General features: G+C 53.5%; 1 protein-coding gene across 1 annotated transcript in view; it reads left to right on the forward strand.

The window, feature by feature from the left end:
• Positions 1-13,579, forward strand: part of PGBD5 (piggyBac transposable element derived 5) — a gene marked incomplete at both ends in the record, with an annotated part of 88,524 nt that overhangs the window by 62,500 nt on the left and 12,445 nt on the right. The gene's annotated exons all lie outside the window — the stretch shown is intronic.

Genomic DNA, 13,579 nt, shown 5'->3' on the forward strand with positions numbered 1-13,579 from the left:
TTGAAAGATTCTAGATCAAGGTTTAAGTGAGGAAAAAAACATTCCAGATTGGGTCGTGGTTTCTCAAGTGGTCCCAGTAAAGGTCATTGTGAGAGTTGGCCAGGAGCTCCAAGCCTCAGAAGCGGTGAGTGCTCTAAGGTGAGTGCTCTAAGGGCACCCGAGCGAGGAAGGAAAACCCACAGTTCGACAGACACTGCTGCTAACGGGAAGGGTGTCCAGAGGAACCCCGGTATTTTCAGTACTTTTATTGGTTCACTATTCTTGAATTCATCTGAAGGGGAATCTCAGAATCAGATGAAAGTGGTTAAGAGTCCTGGGTGATCTAACCCGTGAGGAGACGGTAGGGAGGTGTGTGGGAGAAGAGGTGAACTGTGTCGCCCTGAAAATGAAGGAGTTAATGTGTTTCACTTCTGGGGCTGCAAGAGGGAGGGAGGGAGTTCTTCCAGGAGGAAGAAGCCATCAGAGGAGGTGCAGTCACTGCAGAGAGAGTCACACCCGTGTGGAGACGCTGTCCCGTGTGATGAGGTGGCGCTGCCTCGTCTGTCCTCAGCTCTCTCCTCCAGCCCTCCTTCCAGAATCTTGTATGAGAGGCCTTGATCGTGGTGGGGCCGGTCCCCCACTTGGCGTTTGTAGAGCTTCCCTGCAGGCCTACTCACCACAAAAGCCCTCGGGTCCAAGGTGTCTACCTTGGGGTCTCCCCCTGCACCGAACGCTGAATACCGAATCAGCATGTGACGATGCCAGCCTGCAGTGCTCAGGGCCGAGGAACAATCAAATGAGGCCAACCGCACTGCCCTGGGGAGGAGACTGCTGCCTGTAGGACTGGGGCCACGAGTCTGAGGTAATCTGGCAAACTCATTCGAGGACTTTGAGGGATGAAATTTGTATTGTGTTTTGTGGGCCTATCCTGAAGGAGCGTATCTTTTTTTTTTTTATTGTGGTGAAATGTACGTAATGTGAAATTTACCTTTCAGTGGCATTAAATACATCACAGTGTTGTGCAACCATCGTCACGATCCATTTCCAGAACTTTTTCATCATCCCCAACAGCTGGGAGCGTCTCTCTTAGCCGCGGGATGATACACGATCACACAGAAAGCGTGAATTCCCCCCGAGCAAAGGCATCCTCCGGATACACTATAGATGCTTCTGGAGCTCGGAGGCGGGGTCACCTGGCACCCTGGTCTGGTTGAATGTTCAACTCTGGTCACACTCCCCCTGGTCAGGCTGCTCTACCTGCTGTGCCTTTGGGACTCCTAGTTACGGGCAGGTGAGTGGCCGGGACAGGGTATGTGCTCGACCTTTGGTCCCAGCGCGGGCCGTCTGCGTTCCGTGCAGGAGAGGTGCTTGCAGTCACGTGTAGTGTTCTCCGGCAGTCTGTTGTCAGGTGGCTCTGGTGCGGGGGGGAGGGGAAGGGGGCGGTTGCAGGGTGCCCGTGAATGCCTGCTCTGCGTCACCTCTTTTCTGACCCGGCCTTTCTGGCTTTACCCTCTGACGTTAGCAGGGCTCGGAGGGCGTGATGGGTAGTTTCGTGCCAATTTGGCTGGGCCACAGCACCCAGATATTTGGTCAAACACTATTCTGGATGTCCCGGGGGAGGTATTTTTAGATGACGTTAACATTTAGATCAGTGGACTTTGAGTAAAGCAGAGTGCCCTCCCTCGTGTGGGTGGGCCTCATCCAATCAGTTGAAGGCCTAAGTAGAAAAAGCCTGATCTCACTGAAAGGAGAGGCAATTCTGCCAGCAGACGGCCTTTGGATACGAACTGCAGCTCTACCCTGGGTCTCCAGCCTGCCAGGCTGTCGTGCAGATTTTGGACTTAACGAACCTCCGTAATCACACAATCAATTTCTTGAAATAAATACCTCTATCTCTTGCTAGATGGATAGAACTCTCTCTGTATCTCTGTCTCCATCCCGTTGGTTCCACTGCAGAGGGATTTCCGCTACCACCTAACTCACACAGCCTGTTTGTGTCTGAGGCTCCCTGGCTTCCTAGAGGGCAGGGACCACGGCTTCTTCAGCCTTCACTCTCTAGAGCCTAAGGGGCTTGCCAGCTTTTTTTTTTTTCTTCTGAAGTCAGAGACATCCCTATAATCAAGGAGTTTACAAAATAGATGGGAAAACAAGAGGTCTACAAAGGAAAACCTAAGTGCAGGTTGTTTTCTAACCACACTTTATGGGATTAGCGTTGTGCTCAGCACTGAAGACCCAGAAGTGAATGGAGCCCTAATGGCCTGCCTCATAGGAGAGATGGAAGTATGAAAAATATTCATGAGTAATAGATACAATGGAATACCACTCAGCCATAAAAAAGAGTGAAATAATGCCATTTGCAGCAACAGGGATGGGCCTAGAGATGATCATACTAAGTGAAGTAAGTCAGACAGAGAAAGACAAATACCCTATGATATCACTTATATGTGGAGTCTAAAGTATGACACAACTGACGTTATCTATGAAACAGAAACAGACTCACAGACATAGGGAACAGACTTGTGGTTGCCAAGGGGGAGGGAGGGTGGGGGAGGGAAGGATTGGGAGTTTGGGGTCAGCAGGTACAAACTATTACATATAGAATGGGTAAACAACAGGGTCCTACTGTACAGCACAGGGAACCATATTCAGTATCCTGTGATAAACCATCGTGGAAAAGAATATGAAAAAGAATGTCTATATGTGTATAACTGAGTCACTGTGCTGTACAGCAGAAATGAACACAACACTGTAAGTCAACTACACTTCAATAAAAAAGCAAGTTAAAAAATATTCCTGAGGGCTTCCCTGGTGGCGCAGTGGTTGGGAGTCCGCCTGCCGATGCGGGGGACGCGGGTTCGTGCCCGGGTCCGGGAAGATCCCACATGCCGCGGAGCGGCTGGGCCCGTGAGCCATGGCCGCTGAGCCTGCGCGTCCGGAGCCTGTGCTCCGCAACGGGAGAGGCCACAGCAGTGAGAGGCCCGTGTACCGCAAAAAAAAAAAAAAAAATTCCTCAGTACAGTGTGACCTGTGTGTGAGGGGTGTGTGGAATGTTGTGAGGCTGTAGGGTGGCGCCTGTGGGGCTAAGAAAGGCTCCCGGGTGCCCCAGAGGGGAAGGTGGACCGTGCAAGCAGGGATTGAGCTTGACAGGTGAGAGCCAGTGTCACTCGCCACAGGCCAGCCCTGAGCATGGCCACTGAGAGGACGCAACCTTGACAAGCGTCTTGCTGTCCTTGCTTTACACCTGGGAACACCGAAGAGATTGAGTCATTTACCCCAGATCTCCAGGCGATGATAGATGGAGGCAGGGATGTGAGCCACAGGGCTGGCCGGGCCCCTACTCCGTGGTCTCCGCTCCCAGGACCCCTTCGGGGGGGGAGAGGAGACACCCGGTGGCCCTGCTCGGGGCCAGTGCGTGCCCATGCAGTATCTTCTTTCAAACACGGGCGGGCGTCTTTGACACCCATCGGAGTGTTTCTGTGACTCGCCTTTGAAGTGTCCATTTCAGGAGAATCAGGTGATCCGCGGCGTTTCTGTCCACGGTGGAGAATCCTCGAGGCTGACGGAGGCGCCCACGGCCTGGAGTACCTGTCGCAGGTCCCCTGGAGGATCTTTAGGCTTTGTGACCCCAGGTTTTGGCGGCAGTGGAACGAGCAGGTGGGGGATCGCTGGCGACGCGAGGCTCTGACTGTCCCGGACGCGCTTGCCCCTCGGGTACAGAGCTCTGTGCTCTGAGGCCGCGGCTGAGGCCTTCTTTTTGCAAACCGCTGCCGTTTCCAGATCAGAGGCATGTGCTACACTGGAGAGAATGTTCTCGGTGAGCCACAGGCCTGCCGAGAGCTGCCCGACCCCAGCAGGTCCTCCGGCCCGTGCCGCCTGTGAGCTGAGGTCCCCGCCTGTGCCCTCGTCCATGGCTCCCAGTGAGCTGAGGGGTGCAAGGAGGGGTTTGCACAGAAGAGGGCGTGTCCAGTGTCAGGGGAAGCCGTGTCACCGGGCGTCCATGGGTTCTTAGTCTGCGACACTGAGGTCACTCACCTTGGAAGCCTGTGACCCTTCCATGGGCACAGGAGGAAACTGTCTCTGTAGAGACTGTTCTGTCTCTACCACGTCAGAAAGATTGAGAATAAAGTGGGGAAAACGAGCACAGTTTAGTTAATGCTGTGTTGACCTACGGTGGTTATGTGCAGCCCTGAGACTCTTTGGGCAAGAAAGAAAAGAGTCTACTAATGAAAAAAAAAAAAGCTGGTATGGTCAAAAGCACCGAATTCTCCCATTTGAATGTGTTGAAATAGGCTGCCTGCCTCTGCAGTGTGAGACCCAGGGTCCCCGAGCCGGAGGTGGCGGCTGGGAGAGCACCGGGCAGAGTGGGGCACAGAGCAGAGGCCTGGGAGGCCTGTGCGGGACCTTTAGTTAAGGGCCGGTGCTCTGCCTGCAGAGGACAACTGGACAGTCTCTAGAGGGTTGAGTGCTGGGTGCCGAGCGGGGGCAGAGCCGTTCTAAATGGCGAGCGTGGTCCTACCGCTCAGTGAGTGCACCTATGCCAGAGACACTGGGCTTCAGAAGCCGGAAGCCAAATGGAGCCCCCAGGCCAGGGCACCCTGCCGCCTGACCCCGTGCACATCACCGGGGGTGTCCAGGAGACCCTGGGAGCATCTGTGAGGGGCCGCACACTTGGTGTGGCTGGACCAGCTGCTCTGGGAGCCTTTTCCTCCCTTCAGTCTAATCAGTAGATTATGAGCTGCTTCTGCAGTTCAGAAAATGACAGTTTGCATCCGTGGAGCGCTTGCCGCGGGCCAGGCTCCACAACTAAGCACTCTACGTGCATTGCTCCTTTTCTGTTCACAGCCGTCTTGGGAGGTAGGGGTGCTCCTGCCTCTGTTTCACGGTAAGGCAGCCAAAGCCCAGGGAGATTCGCTACCTCGTCCGAAGTCTCAGCCTAAAGGGACAGACCTGGGATTAAACCCAGCCTTCCCCACCCCGGAGCCCACCCTCTGGACCACTAGGGTATGGTCTGTCCCCAGGGAGATAACTTTTCTCCCTTCAGACAAAAACCAAGTCTCTGTTTCTTACCCAACTTGATTGTTGTGTGATTGATGTTCTAGCCTCAAATTGTCACTGATCTCCCTTATTTTGAGACATGCTTTTTATATTGAAAGAACTTGAGGATTTTGCACTGAAGGTTTTTTTTTTCTTATTTGACTTTTAATTTTTTTGTGTACTAGTGAATTGCTCCTGACCTAAAACTAAGCGGATTAGCTTGAAAAATGAGGCTCAGAATGGAATTAATTAACAAGAGTGAATTCTGCTTGTGGAATCAAAACCTGGGCAGCGCATATACCCATCTGTTTAATTGCGCAGTGGCCGGGATGCTGGCTTCAATCCTGTCCAGGTTGAATGTGGCTATGTCCCAGGATGGAACTGGCCGGGGCACAGGACACCTGTCACAGACCTGAGTGTCCTTGAGCAAGTGGCTGAGCGCTAATCCCTTCCTCATGCTGTGGAACGGTTTAGTTTGCCCAGCCCTTCTTACCATATAGGGAAGGAGAGACAGCAAAGAATGTAAGTGCCGTGCAGGTGCATCAGGCACTAACTGGACCAGATGAAACCCTGGCCCTCTCCCCAAGGAACTACACTCATGTGAGGGGTGCAGAGCCACCTTCTCCTCCAATCCGTTGTTGTTTTTTATTGAAGTATAGTTGGTTGATTTACAGTGTTGTGTTAGCACAGCAAAGTGATTCCATTATATATCTATTCTTTTTCATATTCTTTTCTGTTATGGTTTATTACAATATATTGAATGTAGCTCCCTGTGCTACACAGTTGGTCCCTGTTGTTTATCTATTTTATATATAGTAGTGTGTATAATTTATCCCTCCCCCTCTTTCCCCTTTGGTAACCATAAGTTTGTTTTCTATGTCTGTGAGTCTCTTTCTATTTTGTAAATAAGTTCATTTGTATCCTTTTTTTAGATTCCATATATAAGCAACATCATATGATATTTGTCTTTCTCTATCTGACTTACTTCACTTAGTATGATAATCTCTAGGTCCATCCATGTTGCTGCAAATGGCATTATTTCATTCTTCTTTATGGCTGAGTAGTATTTCTTTTTTTTCTTTTTTAAGAAAGCATTCTTTTTTTAAAAATTTATTTATTTATTTTTGGCTGCATTGGGTGTTCGTTGCTGCGCGCGGGCTTTCTCCAGTTGTGGCGAGCGGGGGCTGCTCTTCGTTGCGGTGCGTGGGCTTCTCATTGCTGTGGCTTCTCTCGTTGCAGAGCGTGGGCTCTAGGCGTGCAGGCTTCAGTAGTTGTGGTTCGCGGTCTCAGTAGTTGTGGCTCGTGGGCTCTAGAGCACAGGCTCAGTAGTTGTGGTGCACAGGCTTAGTTGTTCCGCGGCATGTGGGATCTTCCCGGACCAGGGCTCGAACCCGTGTCCCCTTCATTGGCAGGCGGATTCTTAACCACTGCACCACCAGGGAAGTCCCTGAGTAGTGTTCCATTGTATATAGGTACAACCTCTTCTTTATCCATTCATCTGTCGATGGACATTTAGGTTGTTTCCATGTCTTGGCTGTTGTAAATAGAGCTGCTCTGAACATGGGGGTGCATGTATCTTTTCGAATTAGAGTTTCCTCCGCAATCCGTCATTTTGAAAGACGGACTCACCGATTATTTGAGCTTTGGGATAAAACAAAGCAAGGTTCTTGTAAGGGCCTGTAGTACCGAAGGTGCTGGAGAAGACGGGGTAGAGAACGGTCTCAGTGCACAAGCCCTTCCTGGCCGTGGTCGTGGCGAGAGGTGACCTGAGAAAACACTGGTAGTAAAAACCATCCACGAGGTGATGGCATGGAGACTTTGCTGGAAAACCAGGCTGGTGAGCCAAGGATGGCGTAAGGCAGCATGTCCAGTGGAACCTTCCGTGAGGATGGAACGTCCTGTACCCGTGGGCTCCACCATGGCAGCCACTAGCCACATGTGACTGCTGCGTACCTGACCAGTGTGACTGAGGAATTGAGTTTTTCATTGTACTTAATTTCAGCTAATTTAAATTAAAACAGCCCCATGTATCTCGAGGCTACAGCACAGATATGGAGCTTTGCCATAAAAAAAAAAATCACTTCTGTGCACACGACTCGCACGTAAAGACAGTGGCCTTGCAAGGTGCAGAGAGTAGTAGTGTCCTTACAAATGAGGAAATCAAGGCTCAGAGCAATTAAGTAACTGGCCCCAAATCACACAAGCCGCTAAATGGCAGAGGCTTTGCCCATCGGATCCAGGGCTTCTGCCCTCATCGTCTCCTGGTGGCAGACTCCGTTCCTCGCGAGAGGAGTGAGCATCCTTTAAACCTGATGGCTCTCACGCGTGGCCGTCCCCCCGCATGGGTGACAGCCCCACCCATCTCCACGTGCTTGTTCCGCGTGGTTTCCATGAGTGCGGCCCCTGCACTCCTGTGCTGTTGCCCCACTGCTGGGATTACAGCCTACACCTGCTCTGTGCACTGTAGTCCCCGACGAACGACTTCCCCGTCCCCAGGTATGCCCTCCACCAGCCATGGAAAAGCCCGATTCTCGTCTGTTCTGCGAGAGAAGTAGGGCCAGTGGTCAAGACCAGCAAAGCCCAGGGACAGCTTAGTGGAGGCGTCAGCTGGTGCATCTTCATGACCCTTGAGTCCATCCGTGATGGCAGCTGTCACCAGTGTTCTTTTGGGGGAGGCGGTGATGAACTAGGTCCCACCTCGCGAGGTCTTGGGGCATTTCAGAAGTAGGGCTAAGATAGACAGTCACGTGGTGCAGGCATCTCCCAAGGCATTACCACTGTACTCCATGTTTCCTAAGATTCTTTCTGTTACGATGTCAATAAAAAATACACAACATTAGTAATAACATCCTGGGGCAAAATGTAATGCCGTATGATATCATATATCAATAAATGTTCTTCCTTCTCTTTCTAAATCTGTATATGAAAAAGTTAATAAATCCTAGGAGGAAGAAGAACTTTTTTGCAGGAAAAGTGAAAAGCTTGGCAACTGAAAGATGCATTTTTCTGCCCTAACGACACTTGTCAAACGAGCTTGTAGCTCAGAGGGGAACGGTCTCAACCGCACATTCCGTTTTACGCAGTGATGGGAGCCCCCCCCGTGCCCCTCCCTGCTGGAGGAGGGGCTGTTGTACAGTGACGGTGCTCTCTGCGTGCGTGGACGGAGAGAGAGAACGTTTGAAAAGCCAACGAGGCAGCAATTACACATTTAGGTGTGTGGCGTTTCCTTGGCCGCCAGCGCGGTGTATGGGTGTGTGGGGGTGCTCAGTGGGGCTGCCTCTGTCGGGGTGTGATGGGATTGTCTAAGGCGGGCTTTCAAATCTGCACACGGTCGGCCGCCTGTCTTCAGCAGTTGGAGCAATGGCGTGTAGTTGGGGTAAGATTCCATGGGAGCTTATGACTTTTTTCATAGAGTCATAGATTCATTCATCCAACTCAGGGGTACAGGTTCACATCTTAGACCAGCTAAAGTTATTCAGTCAAAGCAAACCCAGACCAGTGGGAGCTGGACCAGGCTGACCCAGCGGCGCTGGTCAGGCAGGTTGAGTCCTTGTGTAGCCTTTTGACTGCCCAGTTTAACACGTCATTGGAAACCATGCCCCTCAGCTGGGACTTTTGAGGTTACTATTTTTGTAGATCATATATATATATATTTTTAAAGACTTTTTGACGTGGACCATTTTTAAAGTCTTTATTGAATTTGTTACAATACTGCTTCTGTTTTATGTTTTGGTATTTTTGGCCCCGAGGCATGTGGGATCTTAGCTCCCCGACCGGGGATCGAACTCGCGCCCCCTGCATTGGAAGGCGAAGGCTTAACCACCGGACCGCCAGGGAAGTCCCTATTTAGATCCTATTTTATATTCACTTTATTATTATTATTGTTATTTGCGGTACGCGGGCCTCTCACTGTTGTGGCCTCTCCCGTTGCGGAGCACAGGCTCGGGACGCGCAGGCTCAGCGGCCATGGCTCACGGGCCCAGCCGCTCCGCGGCATGTGGGATCTTCCCGGACTGGGGCACGAACCCGTGTCCCCTGCATCGGCAGGCGGACTCTCAAACACTGCGCCACCAGGGAAGCCCTATATTCACTTTAAAGATAAACTCACCTTACCTTCTAGTACGAGTGCCATAATTCAAGACCCTCCTTGGACTCCTATTGGTGCCACTTTTTGGCCTCAGGCTTCTTCCAGATTTCCTAATAGGAACAGGGAGACGTCTGACCCCATACCTCTCCCCTTCTCCTGATGCAGCAGCTGAGTGTCTACTCCTTGGGAAGGGACTGGCTGGAATCTGGGGAAACGCCAGTGTTCAGACTTGCCTGTGTGGGCATACGAAGCTAAGTCATCTGAGATGGTCCTGTAGCACCACCACACGTCATGGCTTTTGGAGAAATGTGTTATCCCAGCGAAGAGGCTGTCATCACCTCCAGGTGTGGGCTTAATGCAGTGCATATTAACAAGCGCTAACTGAGGTGGGGCTGTCTCGGGAGTAGATACGAGTTCCACGTGGGCCTATGCTTGGGTAACCCTGATGGGGGGGCTCTTCTATAATTATATTTAGTTTGTCTTTTTTATTAAATTGGCTTGAGTGTTTAGCATCCAAAACAAAAATCTCAAATTATCTATACTTGCAACATATAAAAATAGCCATTTAAGGGTATAGTCAACGTATCTACATGCACACACGCATGCGCGCACGCACACACGCGCGCACACACACACACACGCACGCGCACGCGCACGCGCACACAAAGATTGTACCAAGGCAGCGTTCCCAGCAGTGATGAACACTCCCAAACCCTCACCGTGTGGGGTGTTTGGGTAGGGAGGTCTCACTGCTGGTCTCCGTACGTTGTACATGGAATCAGTCTATTTTCAGGGAATAAAGTTGACATCATCCACTTTACTTTTACATCAACAACTTTATGACATCATCAGCACCCTGCTGGGTTTATTACTGAGATGGGGGAGCGTTGCCTTCATCAGCCGTGGTGTTTGGGTCCGTCAGGTGCATAGGCACGCGGCTGTTGAAACGCTGTGCCCCCGTGGGTGGCAGGCGGAATCGAAGACGCCCACAGATTCCTGCCCCTGTGTAATGGCCCCAGCTCTTCACTCAAACGCTGATCTAGGTGTTGCTGTGGAGGGAATTTGATTTTGTGGGTATAATTATGGTCCTAAACCCGCTGACTTTAAAAAGGAGATGATCCCAGGTGGACCTGACCTAACGAGGGGAGCTTTAAAAGGAACAGGGCTCTCCTTGGCGAAGGGACTTGCAGCACAGGAGGGATTCAACCCAAGGGAGAGTCTCCACTGCCGGCTCTGAGGATGCAGGGGCCCCTGGGGGGAGAGGGCAGGGGCCTCTAGGAGCTGAGAGCCCCCCCGGCTCGTGCCAGCAGGGGACGGGGCGCACACAGCCAGCGATGCTGATTGATTGCAGCCCCGAAGTACCCTGAGCAGAACCTTGACGGTGCCCTGCAGAGCCGGAGTGCCAGCGGGTGTTGTATAAGCCACTTGGCTTGTGGTGACTCGTGACCCAGCAGAAAAGAAGCGGCAAGTGCACAACGCGTCTACATTTGAGTATGGATATCTGTCCAGAAATACTGAATAAGCTGCGTGAGGAGAGGACAGTTGTGTGTGTGAAGGTAGAAATCGTCCTTTAGACCGGATTTTAAATAACGTGTAGTTAGAAACAGAATTTCTGTTTCAGTTCTGCGTCGAGCCCCGTGGCCTTGGAGGAGTCACCAGCGTCCTCGGGTGTCCCCCCCCCCGGTCACTGCTTTCCAGCCGGGCTGTTGGGCCTTCCTGAGCCCTCCCTCCTCTTCCGGGTGCCCTCCCCCCCATCCCCCCGACGCCTCCCTGTGAGCCCCTCCTCCGCGGCCTGCCCCCCAATGCTGGCGGCCCAGGGGCCCGGCTCAGCCCCTGGCACCCACAGGCACCGACTCTTCCCCTGTGTCTGCCCGCCCGACCGTCTCCTCTTTCCACCTTCCTCTGTGCGTGGCTGCTGCCCGGACGGCCCTCAGCGCCACCACGCCAGGGCCCGCGCATCCCGCCCGCACCACCTGCCGCCCGGGCCACCACTTCACGGCCTTCGTGTGTTCCTCCCTCGCCCGCCCGCCCGGGGCCGACGGCTCCACAGCACGACGGGATCAGTGCCGAGGCCCACAGCACTTCAGGGGCCTGCGACGGTGTTTCTGTTTCTCTTAAAATCAGAAGGGACAAAATAACGAACTTGTAAGTTGCAGGAAGTGCTTCGACGTGTAATACTTCTCTGTATGCCAATGCACTTGTAAAATGTAATTTCAAATACTTTTTCATGGAGGAAGAGGCCCGTGGAAGCAAAAGGGCCCACGAAAGTCACAACGCAGTCCTGACGCCACACTGTTTTGCGGAGTGACGACGTTTGCCCTGAAGGGGGCACGCGTCACCTTGCCCATGGCCTGGCAAGTAGGGGAGGTACTTTGAGACACGACCTCAGGGGATGTCTCGCAGCTCTGGGTCCTGGGAAGGGCTGCACATCCCTGCTAAGTGGGAGCTGGTGCCTCGGCCCTCTTCTGCCCTGATGGGTGAGTCTGAGACGGGACGGTCCTCCCTTGCCTTCAGTTCCTGGCTTACATACCCTGGTGCATGTCTTGTGATGAGCAGAAGCGGCCAGTCCCTCGGGGCCGTGTGAGGGATCCACTGTCCCCTGACCGGGCGCCCCGGTTCCCTTCCCAGCATTGTCCCAACAGGGACTGTGGCAGGTCCTCACCGCCCCTGCGTGCCACCCCGTCCCCACCCGCCGACCCCGAGGACATCCACGCTTCCAAAGAGGGCGGGGGCGGGACAGGGGAGGACACCAGTCTGTGCAGCTGAGTCGGGTCTGGAAATCCAGGGGGGGTGATGTTTTGAAAGCATCTCATATCCGGGAGCCTGGATAACCCACCTTCCAAAACACTGGCTTTATTGCTGGAAACGAGTTTATAAGGCCCTGGCTCACGCAGTGCCTCAGCTGGGAAGGCGGTTGGTGAGAAAGACGTGATTCTCTCCAGGGTATTATTAGATCCAGGAGAGAAGCGGTGTTCTCTGAATTTAGACTCCGACACCCTTTGCTGTTAGGACTGACGCAGGGCAAGGTTATGCTTCAGGTGTCGCCCGCCCTGCGATGGCCACGTTTAGCCTTGCTGGCTCCAGGGCAAGGTTACGCTTCAGGTGTCGCCCGCCCTGCGATGGCCACGTTTAGCCTTGCTGGCTCCAGGGCAAGGTTATGCTTCAGGTGTCGCCCGCCCTGCGATGGCCACGTTTAGTCTTGCTGGCTCCAGGCCAAGGTTACGCTTCAGGGGTCGCCCGCCCTGCGATGGCCACGTTTAGCCTTGCTGGCTCCAGGGTCTTATGTGCCGCTTTGTTGGGGCACCTGAACTTGGCATCCGTGTGGTTCTGAACCGTCCTCCGACACTGGCATACACCCCCTGTACTTGAAGCTCAGACCTCCCGAGGGGCCACCAGCCTGTCCTGGAGCCTCTCTGAGGCCACCCATTCGGCGTCCGGGCGGCTCTGAGTGTTAGTAAGGGCTCTGGCGCGCGCTCGGCGTCCGGGCGGCTCTGAGTGTTAGTAAGGGCTCTGGCGCGCGCTCGGCGTCCGGGCGGCTCTGAGTGTTAGTAAGGGCTCTGGCGCGCGCGGCTCTGAGTGTTAGTAAGGGCTCTGGCGCGCGCTCGGCGTCCGGGCGGCTCTGAGTGTTAGTAAGGGCTCTGGCGCGCGCTCGGCGTCCGGGCGGCTCTGAGTGTTAGTAAGGGCTCTGGCGCGCGCTCGGCGTCCGGGCGGCTCTGAGTGTTAGTAAGGGCTCTGGCGCGCTCGGCGTCCGGGCGGCTCTGAGTGTTAGTAAGGGCTCTGATGCGCGCTCGGCGTCCGGGCGGCTCTGAGTGTTAGTAAGGGCTCTGGCGCGCGCTCGGCGTCCGGGCGGCTCTGAGTGTTAGTAAGGGCTCTGGCGCGCGCTCGGCGTCCGGGCGGCTCTGAGTGTTAGTAAGGGCTCTGGCGCGCTCGGCGTCCGGGCGGCTCTGAGTGTTAGTAAGGGCTCTGATGCCCACTCGGCGTCCGGGCGGCTCTGAGTGTTAGTAAGGGCTCTGGCGCGCTCGGCGTCCGGGCGGCTCAGAGTGTTAGTAAGGGCTCTGGCGCTTGCGGCTCTGCTCTCTGTTTGTGTGCATTCCTCTTGGTTTTGCCTTAGAAAGCTCTTCATCATTCCACGGCACAGCTCTCTAGCCAAAGCAGCGTTCTTGGAGTCCTCTGTGCTCCTCTGTGGTTCTTTGTCATGGCAGCCCTAGCAAACTAACATGCCGACCACCACCCTTCTCTTTACGCCTGACCAGGGAAGGATGAGATGCTCACCACCCTGGTTTTTAATGCGGGTCATGATCAATTAGGCCAGTCACGGTATCTGAGGCCTGCAGTTGGCCATCTCCAAGGGTTTATTGTTTGTTTTCCAAAAATATTCTTGCTAAGTCACGTTTCTTGCATCCTGTACTAGATGCAGTTAAGTTTTTGAACTTGGCTGTAGGATTTTGCATTTCATCCTATGACATATTGCCTGCCTCG

This window comes from Leucopleurus acutus (genome assembly GCF_964270905.1).
Source record: "Leucopleurus acutus genome assembly, chromosome: 14".
Taxonomy (NCBI): domain Eukaryota; kingdom Metazoa; phylum Chordata; class Mammalia; order Artiodactyla; family Delphinidae; genus Leucopleurus; species Leucopleurus acutus.